The sequence below is a fragment of the Triturus cristatus genome, chromosome 6 (assembly GCF_964204655.1).
Source record: "Triturus cristatus chromosome 6, aTriCri1.1, whole genome shotgun sequence".
Taxonomy (NCBI): Eukaryota; Metazoa; Chordata; class Amphibia; order Caudata; family Salamandridae; genus Triturus; species Triturus cristatus.
The window spans coordinates 246,071,404-246,084,439 of record NC_140589.1 but is presented as its reverse complement, the minus strand read 5'-3'; the positions used below and the strand labels follow the sequence as shown (position 1 = coordinate 246,084,439).

At 43.5% G+C, this 13,036-nt stretch overlaps 1 long non-coding RNA gene across 2 annotated transcripts in view; it reads left to right on the top strand.

Annotated features, from left to right (window-relative positions):
* LOC146816722 (uncharacterized) overlaps nucleotides 1-13,036 on the top strand; it is a 232,274-nt gene that overhangs the window by 58,431 nt on the left and 160,807 nt on the right. The window contains exon 4 of one of the 2 annotated variants that reach the window (XR_014962482.1): nucleotides 2,678-2,771. The exons of the other annotated variant lie outside the window; for it this stretch is intronic. This is a non-coding gene — a long non-coding RNA (uncharacterized LOC146816722). The remainder of the gene's footprint in view (nucleotides 1-2,677; nucleotides 2,772-13,036) is intronic. 2 annotated transcript variants of the gene reach the window in all.

The window sequence follows — 13,036 nt, the reverse complement described above, 5'->3', positions numbered from 1 at the left end:
AGGCCTGAAACCCGATTGCTTTGGGTGAAGAATGTTAGCTTCCTGCAGATAGTCATTTATTTGTGTGTTGACTAACTTCTCTGCTATTTTGCTCAAAACATGGTAGCAGCAAGATGGGTCTGAGACTAGAGAGAGTAGTCGGGTCTGGTGATTTCTTTTTTTGGACGGGTTTAACTGAAGCAATTTTCCAATTTTCAGGTACTTTTGCTAGTCTGAAGGAGAAGTGCATTATTTGGTTGATGATAGGGTTTATGATGTCAATGAGTGCATGTAAACTTTTTGGGGGGCAGGGATCAGGAGGAGAACCTGATTTACATGAGAGAATAGCCTGTCGGGACTGTTCGAGGCTAAGCTCCTTGAAACAGCTGAGCCCCGTTCTATTTTCTAGGACAACTGCTTCTGCAGACGAGGAGTTATTTCCCTTAAAGTCTTTTTTTAGGTCTTTAATTTTTTGTCGAAAACTTGGCTATCTGGTCACATCAGCCTTGTGACGGTGGAATTTCGTTTTCTAACACTTTTGGGTTGGTGAAAGATTTTAAGATGTTAAAGATCATTTTCTGATCGGACTCTGCCTGGTTGATGAGATTGGAGTAGTGTGCCCTCTTTTCTATTCTGATTTGCTGATGATATTGTTTAAGAGCTGCTTTAAAGGTGGTGAGTTAATCACAAAACGGTCGAGGCAACCCATCTAAAATGGATATTGTTCCTATGACCCTATGTTATCGGTACGAACGTGAGGAAGTGCGGATGCGGTTATTGACCCAGCTGTCAGGTGTATCATTACCTGCTGCAAACGGTGATTTTCTGGCCGTTAAACAATCAACAACGAATGGAAGAATTGTACAGGTCATAGGAACAATATCCATTTTAGATGGGTTGCGGATGTATCTAATAATACGAATCCACCAGTAAGAACAGGAGGGACGATACTTCATATCAACCTAATACATGAGGAAACACTTGTTTCAAGAAGCCTTGAAAAAGTCCGGATGGACGAAACACGTGTCGGCTGTTATGTCTATGTAATGTCATTTGGAAAATACAAGAAAGAAAAATAAATAATGAAAACCGAATTACATCCTGGATCTATTTGTGGACTTTTTGAATTTATATTTACTCTGACTCTGTAATTGCATGTGTAACGGATACCTATGTCTGCCTCGACCGTTTTGTGATTAATGGTGTGACCTTAGTTGAATACCTTTGGGTTTTCTCGACGGGTCAATTGTTCCTCCTAAAAGCAGAGGGGGTATCGGGTTTGAGAGCACTATAGGGTCCCTTTTCAAAGAAATTGTCAAGTTGTGGATGTGCATGTAATTCTAGCCTACTGCTGCTTAGGTGCATGTGAGTAAAGATTAAAGGTGGTGAGTTCTTCTGGTTTGTAATTTTTCCTCCATATGCGTTCCAGTCTTCTACACTGACCTTGTGGCTCTTTTAGCAGAGGGGTGAACCAGAGGGCAGAGTTGTTATTGGGAAGGGCGGGAGGCGCCGACATGTTAGATAGTGAGGCCTTTCAGGTATTAAACATATGGGTATCTGTCGAGGGGTCCCCTGTTAGGGTAGGTTTACCTAATTCTGCTGTTGCATACAGGTTAGGGTTTGTTAGCATTTTATTCCACTTTCGTCTCGTTTTGAGGCCAGGTTGACTGGAGTTTTTCACAGGTTGTTTGGTGGAGCAGTCAATCCTGAAAGGGATAAACTTGCGGTTCGACCACGTTATAGTGACCGGAGGGTCAACAATAGGACTGGTGGAATTGGTACAGAGTCCATCAAGGGTGTGTCCTGCACAGTGTGTGGGCCCCTCTATCTGTTGTTTCAGTCCCAGGGCATTTATGATCTCTCCAAAGTTATTCGTACTTGGGGTGTCAGCTGATTCCAAGCGTATGTTAAAGTCTCTCAAAATGGTTAAGTTAGAGTATCAAACCACCAGGGAGCTCATGCTTTCACCCCAGGTATCTAGAAACTTGAGGCTAGACCCTAGTGGTCTGTAGCTCAAGGATCCAGCAAAGGACATTGAGCTATCTGGTTGGAGACAGAAACCAATACTTTCTGCCTCTTTTAGTTCTGCGACGTTGAATCTGGAGCATTTCAGTGTGTTCCTGTATATTATTGCTAGCCCCCCCTTTGTATAGTATCTTGGCTGGATATAGTATATCCTGGGGGGAGGGATAGCACAACGTCGGGTTTGAACAATCATTTAGCCAGGTTTCTGTTATGAAAAGAAAATCTAATTTAAGGTTTACAAGTGTATCTTAAATGTGTGGTGCGTTTTTGGCTAGTGATCAGGCATTGACTAGGTTGAGCGTAGTTGCTTGGAGTCTGTTTTGAAATCCGCTTTGGGGCATGATTGGGGAGGGGGCTGGGTTTCGCCTTGAGCATGTATCTGCATTTCAGGCAGGTTAGGGGGCCATTTATTTTAGCGGTTTGTAGCTGGACTTGGCACTTACTTGCTTGTGTGTTAAGTGCCAGGATTGCCTCTCTTGAGTAGGAGAAATCTGAGTTGGAACTGGCATCATTTCTGGCCCTGGCCACGTTCCGGACGCGGACGGACTTGCCTTTGACGCACCTTCGGCACACCAGTGGCGCACTTGCTGCATGCGTCTGCTGAGCGTCCGGCTCAGCGTGTGCTTTTATTGATGTCCAGATGCGCTCTTTGACATCCGCCCTTCTCTTACAGGAAGAATCCGAGGTATGGGGAGTGTTCGGTGCCCCTCCACCCAAACGTCAACGTCACGGCAGAACGGGGGCACTAAGTCTCACCAGCCTTAACAGTGAGTATGCCCAATCTGTTTGATATAATTGCCCCCGAAATGAAACAGTTGAAAGTGCCCAGTGATTTAAAAGGCTAAGAGGCTAAATGATTAAAACAGGTAAACGGTACAACTTTACAGTAATTCAGCGTCACCGCAATCACAGGGTTTTCAATTAATCAAGCGGTGAGGCAGCGAGAAGTTGATGACTACTTCCTCCAACCCATTCCACTCACCCGTTCCATAATACAACTATAACTTTGAGATTCATATTAGTCCTACTTGCCCCTAGTTGTGCACGTTTCATACATTATAAATGGTTTAATGTGTACTGACAAACAAATGTATTGTCAGAGGGGTGCAAGCTCTGCAGTGCCTCTCAGAGATTCCTCCTCAGTTATATCCTCATACCTTAGATTGGTAGGATTATAAATTAACTTGTTTGTGTAAAATTAGGAGAAATCTTAAATCTGCAGAAACTATGTCTCGTTGATTTTAGTAAAATGTGAAATTGTTGTAAAATGCCTTCTGGTGAAGAATTTCAAGGGAGCATTGGTTGTAACTTTAACTTGAACTGGTTAATGAGCTGTACTGCAATCCAAATACAGGTAAAGTGCAACAGAAATAGGTAGAGCTCTGTTGATTATTAATCCAAATAATCGTGCATTACATTATGGTAGACCAACGTTTGACCAAAGTCATATTTTACAAAGGTTCATATATTCTATTTAGAAAGCAAACATGATTTTCTTCTTCCGGAGATACAGTTCCTAGCTAAAGAAATGGCAGACTGTGTGCTACATGAAAATGTATTTCTCCAGTTCCTCACAAAGAGCCTTTCATACTCTTGCAAATGATGGCTGGAAATGGGTTTCTTGTGAAATGGTATTATTTTCTGTCTCAGATTCTCGCGCATAACCCAGGAGGAATATGTCTATATCTCAAAGGTTTTCAGAAGGCAACGGCGACTATTGAACTAAACAATATCTGATAGAAATGAAGGAATTGCAGAGCGAGCACAGAAAATCTGAAATCTTTAGATTTGCTCAAAAAAGATATTTCTTAAAGCGATGTATTTAGCACTTGCGTCAAGTCCATGAATGCATTATATCTAGTTGAAATGACAGTGTGACTTGTTGCAGCCTCAAAGTTTCAAAACATACAATTCTGTTAAGAATACAAATTGATGTTGAATATGATTATCCGGAGAGGGATGTTTTTTTTCTTGTTTTACCTTAGAACATGTTTTCTTGTGCCAAACCATCAGGCTGCAACAGTGTAACTTGTTCCAGCTTCAAAGTTTCAAAACATAACATTCTGTTAAGAATACAAATTGATGTTGAATATGGTTATCGGGACAGGAATTTTTTTTTCTTGTTTTACCTTAGAACATGGGGCCATATTATCAAGGAGCGGCGTGTGAACCTGGGCTTCTATGGGAACTCACATGGGCATATTATCAAGCCCATTATCGCTGCTTTAGCGTCAGTTTCCTGCCGCTAATGTGGCGATCATTTTAACGCTGATCTTGATAATATGGCCCATGGTATCTAGTGCCAAACCATCAGGCATAAAACATCCTGTGATATCATCCATGTAGTGTGGCAGCGTAAATGAGAAAGCAAGAAGCAGCTAAAAACCCTGCTTTTCAACTAATCTACAATTATTTTCTGCTCCGTAGCATTTACATTTGGCTTCCGCGCGGGGACACTCTTGAGTATCCGTGCGCGATATAAGTGCTAATAACATAACATAACACAAATGTGCTACCGCCTTATGACTATAGTTGATTTAAATGAAGAGTTAAGTTACTACAAATACGATTGGCTAAACATAAACAATTAATCACCTCATCCAACAGAAGCTTGCATGGCACAATGAACAACATACTAGAGTTCATGGGTCTCATTTTAAGGATGGGTGTCATCCACATGTGGCTGGTGCGCCATCTCAGTCACAGCTCGGCAAACACATTTAAAGTTGTGTGATGTGTTAGCAAGCATTCTCCGGCTGCAACAGCTTCCGTATGCGAGCGAACATCGGCTCTGCCACTGTAAATCCTGCATTTCACTTCACTGTAAATTTGGGGCATGAACACAGAGGAGGGAGGATGGACCATCTGTATTAATGGCTGGATGTTCCATTGCCACTCATATTAAGGTCAGGCCCCATTTAGGAAATGGAAGATGCATAAGTAAAATCCTGTGCAGTTTCTGAAATAAATGACAAAGAGTGAGGTGGAACGCTTATACCTCAGGAATAATTACTAACAAAATACGTTTATGAACAATATGTGCACCACTCATGATTTTCAGAGACAATTAGCCAGGTCATAGCTATGGAATTGAAAAAACACAATGAATCTTTGAATCACAAGACTAAGTAAATTCTAAATTCACTACATTTCACAAACCTTTTGGAAGTTTACTAAATCGAAGTATGCAAGTAAATCAGGAAGCACTTTATTCCAAACTCACCATAAGCAGCTTATCTCCACATTCCACAGTGTAACTCCTTGTTTTTTGCAAAATATAATATTCCTTTTCTGAACACTACGAAATCTATAAATATGACTTGCTGTAATCGTAATATGACATAACCTGCTAGACACAACAAAGTTCAGTGGGAAAGATTTGTGGCCGCGAAAGCACATCTAAATATTAATTGTTCAAATGTCAGCACACTGCAAATAGCGAATTTTATAGCCTGCCAAAAAGTCAATGGTCCAGATGCATGAACATTTCATTTTAGGAGTCTCTAATTCCGATTTTTTGTGACTTGCAAATAGGACCAGGTCTACGAAGCATCTTACTGGTCACAAATTGCCCATCGGTTGTTTGCAACTGGTAAATGCATTTTGCCAAGTACAAAAGGCAAAATGCGACTCAGAAACTTGTTACCAGGTCGCATTTTGCTTTTGCAATTTGGTACTAGAAAGGGGCATATTAAGGGCATCCCTTCCTAATACCGAATAGCACTGGCATGTATGAATGTTTTGTGACCAGAATGCAGTTGCGAAAATTTCATAATTTCCCATCTTGTAGAGGAGGTGGTGAGCCACTTGCAAACTGGAAGCAGACCCAAAGGAACCCCTTCTCCTTTGTGAATGTGGGTGAAAACACGTGTTAATGGTAGGCAGTGGCACTGCTTACTCTCAAATATGAAAAAAACTTTTCATTCTTATTTTTGTAATTTTGTAAAAAAAATATACTGCTTTATTTAAAAGGCCATCACAGGCAAAGTGGGACCCCAACCCCCAGGCCCTGGTCATGTCTTGTCGTACTTTCGAATTTGGGACCGCGTAGGAGGCAGGGCCCTACCCCTGTCTATCCCGGTATTAGTGAACCGCGAATGGTTAATGCGGTATGTACAAGTGCCTTTTGTAACGTTTTAGCTATGAATGCACTGTGTATACGCTATTATACATCACTACGTGGGTTCCATTTTAGAAGCGGTGGCCATCTTATGGTTGCCCTCACATAGGCTACATAGCATGAAGCAAATACGGGCCTTTTAGAGCACATGTGCCTTTCTTTGACTTTTCTGTGACCTGGGCAGCTTTGCTCCGCTGCCCCAGGTCAGTCCGGTCTCACGAGTTCCCCGTCCTCTGGCCACCTGTGATTAGCATCAGGGCTTGACACACCATAAAGTCTTTTCATCCTACACGAGCCTCCAGCTAATCTCTTTCTCACCTGACTGTTCCTGCTTTATGGCTTGTTTTCCAAACAGGAGATGCTCATGTTTATTGGGGCCTATCGATATCTGATGTGGGATCTGAGCCTTGCTGGGTAAATAATTACGGGCTGGATTAACTGGACTGTGGGATTGTCATCATGACTCTGCCTTTTTCATTTGTAATGTATACATGTAATGGCCATATCATAAACCAAGAAATGTGTGCCTGAAGCAGGATATTTTGTATTTAAGGGGAAGCCCGTTTCTGTGATTTTCAGCAGTCTCCTGAGAACATACACGCTGTTGTACTTCTAGGATACCTGTAATTGGTCTGCAGCCAACAAACTGATCTTTGACTTCACCCAGAAGACTCTGTGTTTCTGTAGGTGTGAAACAGGAAGAACCCGAAGTCATAGGGTGTGTTCCCCTGCACCGCTGGGCTTAAAATACCCAGTACTTCAGTTGGCACCCAACTCGGCGCGATTTCAGCGGTACAGGTCCAAGCCAGAGGTTCGTGAGGAGCTTCGTGTGGAAATTCTGGAGGAAGGCCGCCACTTCATCGACCCCTGCATGTCGACGTGGTCCAAAAGTCTTTTCTGCGAGGTTCTCCGCGTACCGACGGCTACGAAAGACTGCTGCCCTGATTAATCGCCCTGTTTTGGACCCTTGACGATTTTTTGGTAGAGCGAAACAATCGAGAGAGTCTTCTGGTGACGCCATCGATCATCAATATTCAGTTAAGTTTAAGTGGAGCGTCTCCTAATTTGAATTTGGTATCCTTCGGGATCATTTTGATTTGGTGCTTGCAAGTCCCAAAGCCAGAGGACTCGTGTATTCACGAGACTATCGTATTCGATAATCCTTTGACGTTTGAAACTAGACTAGTGAGCGAAGATGCCTGGTTCTAGTGTATTTTGTAGATTGTTTTGTTTGGGTTGTGGAAGGGATTTCCGGTTAGAGGATTCATGTCCGGTTCCTCCAATTGGAACTCCAACTTATGAGCTTTATGTAAAACATGGCGTGGGCCCCATTGCATATAATGAAATATGGATCCGATACACCAGAAAGGACGGTGTTTTAAAATGGCCCCAAAATGGTAGTTTCGATACAGATATCTTAGATAATTTGGAAGTTAAATTGTTTAAAAAGAAAGCCCGGCCGGCGATGTTTGATTCTTTCCGCCTATGGCGAAAGGAAGCCAAACAGAAGGAAATTAAGCTAGCGAAAAGAAATAAGAGAGAGAAAGGTATGTCAGTAATGCAAGCAGCTGTGCAATTTAAAGATATTGAGGAGGAACAAATGAAGGAACAGTTACACAGACAGCGCAAACTAGGGATTGATAAATGTTACCCTGTTTTGTCACCCCTTGTGCAAGATGAGACAAAAGAGAAAGAGAAAGATTCCCTAATGTCCCATTTGTTAAGTTCGCCACCCCCATATGCGCAAAATGCCACAGCACCTCCACAGCTTACAAATGTGCAGCCTCCAGTAAATATGCCGCAAGCCTTCCCGCAGCCGCCAGCTCCTCCTCAGCTGGCTCCTATCCCTGCAGTGCAGCCCTCTCAAGGGCCGCCAGTTTTGCTACCTGTTACCCCCGCGCTTCCTGCGACTTTGTCTAACATGCCAGCGGCTTCCCCTGGCGCTCCTTCTTACACTACCCAGGTACCTGTATCTGAATCTGTTTTTCTTCCCTCTGTCTATCCCCCCGTTTTCGCCTCAACCTCTCCTTCAGCACGACAACGACTAGCTAATGTAGTTACTAGTTTAATGTCGCCTCTCTTTGGGTCATCGAGTGCGACTCCTGCCTTACAGCGTAAGCAATTGCGCAGTCAGCTGCCTGGTCCCGACGAGAAAGAGGTGTTAGATCATCTGGTGCGTAGGTGGATTGGTTTCCCTTTACTTTATAATGTGGAATTAGTAGTTACCGTTTTTCACCAATGGGATGCCCCAACACAGAGGTATGTCTTTGACAAAATGTGTGAATTCCTCTGTGAGAAATTGGAGGATAATGGTGCAAACCCAAACCCACAGGAATTGTGTCAAGTGCGATTTGATTTTGAAAAAGGTACAATTGTGGGTCCCAATGTAGATAAAGCCGTTGCGACTTTACTGTCCTTCAGAAATGGCGATTGTCAGCAATCATTGTTTAAGCAGGATTTCCCTGTGGGGAAGAAGGTAAAAGCACGCCAATATCCAATGCGTGAGGTTCCTCCAGTTTGGAGACCTGGTGATTTAGCTGCTAACCCACCTGTTCAGCCATATTTTCAGCGTGTTTGGGTGCATGTCCCTTGGAAGCGTTCTGAGGTCTTAGCGCTTAAGCAGACATTGCCTGACCCCCGTAAAAACCCTACAGGTTATTATAAGGAGTTATCACAAACTGCAGAATCATGTGTAATGAATTTGGCTGACATAGATATGTTGTTTGGGAATGTTGTTCCACAGCCTTTATGGGGATCCATTCGTAATGTAGATCACGCGGCAGAATTGGGTAACACATGGGCTAATATCATTGCTGCAGATGCTGGCCAAGTTGGTGGCGCGAAACCTGATCCTTTGGTAGCAGAACTCCCTGGTCGAATTATTACCTACATGAAAACTATAATGCCTGCGATGCGCGTAAATTGGGATAAACTGTCCGCATGTAAGCAGAAGAAAGATGAGACAGTGTCCGATTTCTTTACCAGGTTTGAAGAAACGTTTATCGACCACAGTGGTCAAGACATGAGCACTGAAGGTGGCCAACGGTTATTTGTTGATAAATTTGTGCAGAATCTGCTTCCCGAGTTGTGTAAGAAATTAAAAGATTCAGAAAGTTCCTGGGCTGTTTCCTCTTCAGCACAAATACTGGCTACTGCACAGTATTATGAGAATAGAGACAAAGATGAGAAGGATAGAACAGATAAGAAAATGAAAGAACTAAAAACAAAGGTCCTCTTACTACAATAATGATTATTATGCAGAAGATGACAATGTAGAAGATGATGATTACTAGGACCGCCGTAGACAGAGAGAGGGAGTCGTTTCAGTGCCAGTGGATCAGAGCGGACCTTATGTTAAAGTAACTACAGCAAATGTAACGGAGCCCTTTCTGCTGGATACTGGTGCTGCAAAGAGCTCAATCATGCATTCAAAATTCCCTGGCGCGCCTTTGTCTGGCGAAATGAATGTCTCAGTAGGTTTTTCTGGCGCCCCAGTTAGGAACCCGATTTCTAGTCCTATGTCACTTTCTGTTGGTCCTTGTGAGCTAAAAGCACCCCTCATTCTAACGACAGGTTGTGGTGAAAATTTGCTAGGCTTAGATTTGCTAAAAAGATTGCATGCAACGCTATATTGTTCTCCCTCAGGAGTACAACTTACATTAGGTAAGAAAGTGATTTCCCCAATGTATTTGTCTAAAAATGCAATGCCACCTGAATTGTCATCCCTTCCGGATGTCCTTTGGGCTACTGGTCCCAATGAAGTGGGTCTTTTGGAAATACCGCCATATGTGGTCACTTTAAAAGCCAATGTCAGATTGCCACGTATTCCCCAGTACAAGATCTCCAACGAAGGTCAGAAAGCATTGTTAGCGATTGTCAGTGATTTGATTAAAAATGGTGTAATTGAAGAGACAAGAGGCAACGTTTGCAATAGTCCTGTTTTACCTGTCTTAAAACGAACGGACCCTTCACAGCCACCTGTTTACAGATTTGTGATTGATCTTAGAGAGGTTAATAAGATTGTTGTACCACAGTTTCCAGTTGTCCCTGATATAACTGCCTTGTTAACCATGATTCCAACCTCGGCTCCATGGTTCTCAGTGATCGATCTGAAGAATGCTTTCTTTAGCATCCCAATTGCAGAGGAGAGCAGAGACATTTTTGGTTTTAGTTTAGGAGGTCGCAGTTTCCGCTTTAAACGCGCTTCCCAGGGCTACTGTGAAAGTCCATCAATATACAGTCAGGCTTTAAAAGCGCAGCTTGATGCACTGGTTTTACCCAGTGGTGCTATCCTCATTCAGTACGTTGACGATTTACTAATCACCGCGGATACTGAACAGATTTGCAAAAACGCTACCTTGTCATTGTTGCGTCATTTGTCTGCCTTCCATCACAAAGTGTCTCTCTCAAAGCTGCAATATTGTCGACAAGAAGTGACCTACTTAGGTCATCTCTTATCGAAGGAGGGAAGGAAACTGACCCCAGAAAGAATTCAAGCTATTGCACAGTTGAGTGTGCCAAGAACACAGAGAGAAGTGCGTGCTTTCTTGGGCATTACTTCATACTGTAGGCATTGGATTCCTAATTTTTCCTTGTTGGCAAAACCTTTGTCGGCATTAACATGTAAAGACACACCGAATCCTATCCCATGGTCTGAAGAGTGTCAGAAAAGTTTCTTGGAATTGCGTAATGCATTGTGTTCAGCTCCTGTGTTGGGTACCCCTGACTACAGCAAGCCTTTTACATTGTATGTTCATGAGAAAGATGGTTGCGCATTATCAGTGTTACCACAGCCTTTTGGCGACAGACCGCGTCCATGCGCATATTTTTCGTCAACCTTGGACCCGGTAGCGAGGGCATTGCCAAGTTGTCTGAGAGCTACAGCTGCCGCAGCTATGTCTATTCGACAGTCTGCTGGCCTAGTAATGGATAACACATTGATTGTTATGGTTCCACATGCTGTGGACACATTGTTAAACAGGACCAAGACACAACACTTAACTAGTGCACGATTATCTGGTTATGAGCTGACACTGTTAGCAAATCATATACACATAAATAGATGCAACACGTTGAATCCAGCTACACTATTACCAATCCCAGCAGATCTAGATGAGATTGAGCAACATGATTGTCTGTTCAGAACAGAAGAAGAGACGAAAGGGAGAGTAGATCTTAAAGATACTCCCCTGACTGAGTGTGATGGTACTTTATGGGTGGATGGTTCGTGTTTCAAGCTTCCGAATGGTGATACGACTGCTGCATATGCTATCACGACTTTGCACACGATTGTTGAAACTGCACGTGTGCCACAAAATTCGGCTCAAGCAGCAGAATTGATTGCCCTTACGAGAGCATGCGTGTTGTCTGAAGGAATGAAAGTGAACATATATACGGATAGCCAGTACGCCTTTGGCGTGGTTAATAGTTTTGGGCGATTGTGGAAGGAACGTGGGTTCCTGACTTCGCATGGAGCTAAGATTCAGAATGGCAAGTTGGTGAATGATCTCCTTGAGTCGCTGACCCTACCATCACAAGTTGCGATTATGAAATGCAGTGCGCACAAGAAAATCACTGATGATGTTGGTCGTGGTAACGCGTTTGCTGATGAAGTCGCGAAAGAAACAGCGAAAGATGTAAAGACTCGAATGTATGTTGCAGGCCCTGCCAGATGGGTTGGTGATGTTGGAATGTGTGAAAACACAATAGAGAGTGTAAAGTCCCTTCAAGCTGAAGCCACAGAGAAAGAATTGAGCAAGTGGAGAGAAAGTATGGGTAAGTTGGATGAGAATGGTTGTTGGATTGATTTGTCAGAACATAGGCGATGGTTGTTACCTGATGCATATGTGCTTCCAGTGGTTACTATGGCACATGGAATGGCACATATCAGTACGAAAGGAATCTGTAAGTTGTTGGCTCCAGTATGGCAGAATGCTGGAATTTCTAAGTGTGCAGAGAATGTGGTCAAGAATTGTATGGTATGCTTGAAGTACAACCCTGGTAGGGGAACCCCAACTCCAGCTGGTCATTTTGCGCCTCCATCATATCCATTTGAAGTTTTGCAGTTGGATTTTATCCACATGGAAAGATGCAACAACCTGAAATATGTATTGGTGGTTGTTTGCGCTTTCTCAAAATGGATAGAGGCCTATCCCCTAAAGGATAACACTGCTCTGTCCACAGCCAAAGCCCTTGTGAAGGAATTTTTCCCTAGGTTTGGAATGCCAAGAATGGTGTGGAGTGATAATGGGAGTGAGTTTGTGGGTCAAGTGATGAAGAATGTGTGTGAGGGAGTAGGGATAAAGCAGAAATTTCACGCTGCAAATCACCCCCAATCAGCTGGATTAGTAGAGCGCTACAATGGCGCTCTAAAACTCAAACTGGCCAAAATCCAAGCGAGCTCAGGTCTTAAATGGCCTGACGCTCTGCCTCTAGCACTCCTGTCCACCAGAATGACTGTGCATTCACGAGTGGGACTTAGTCCCTACGAGGTTGTTTTTGGCCGCCCGGCCAATGTATGGGGTGTGCCAAGACCGACAAAATTAAGTGAAATCGAGCATCCAGTACTGCTTGATTACGTGTATGATTTGACGGTTAAACTGCGTGTTTTACACCAACAGGTGCATGATACTCTCCCCCAGGCCTCTGAGGCTCCAGGACACCCTATCGACCCTGGCACGTGGGTCTTGGTGAAAAATTTTCAGCGCAAGAGCAACGACGAGCCTCGTTGGATCGGCCCTCATCTCGTGCTCTTATCTACAAGATCAGCTGTTCGAGTAAAGGGCAAAAAGAACTGGATCCACGGCGCCCACGTGAAGAGGATCCCTTTGCCTCTGCCGTATGACCAGTGGGTCCAGGAGAGTATCGCTGACTCTGAAACAGACACTGTACCTCGTTTTGTGCCGTTCAGTG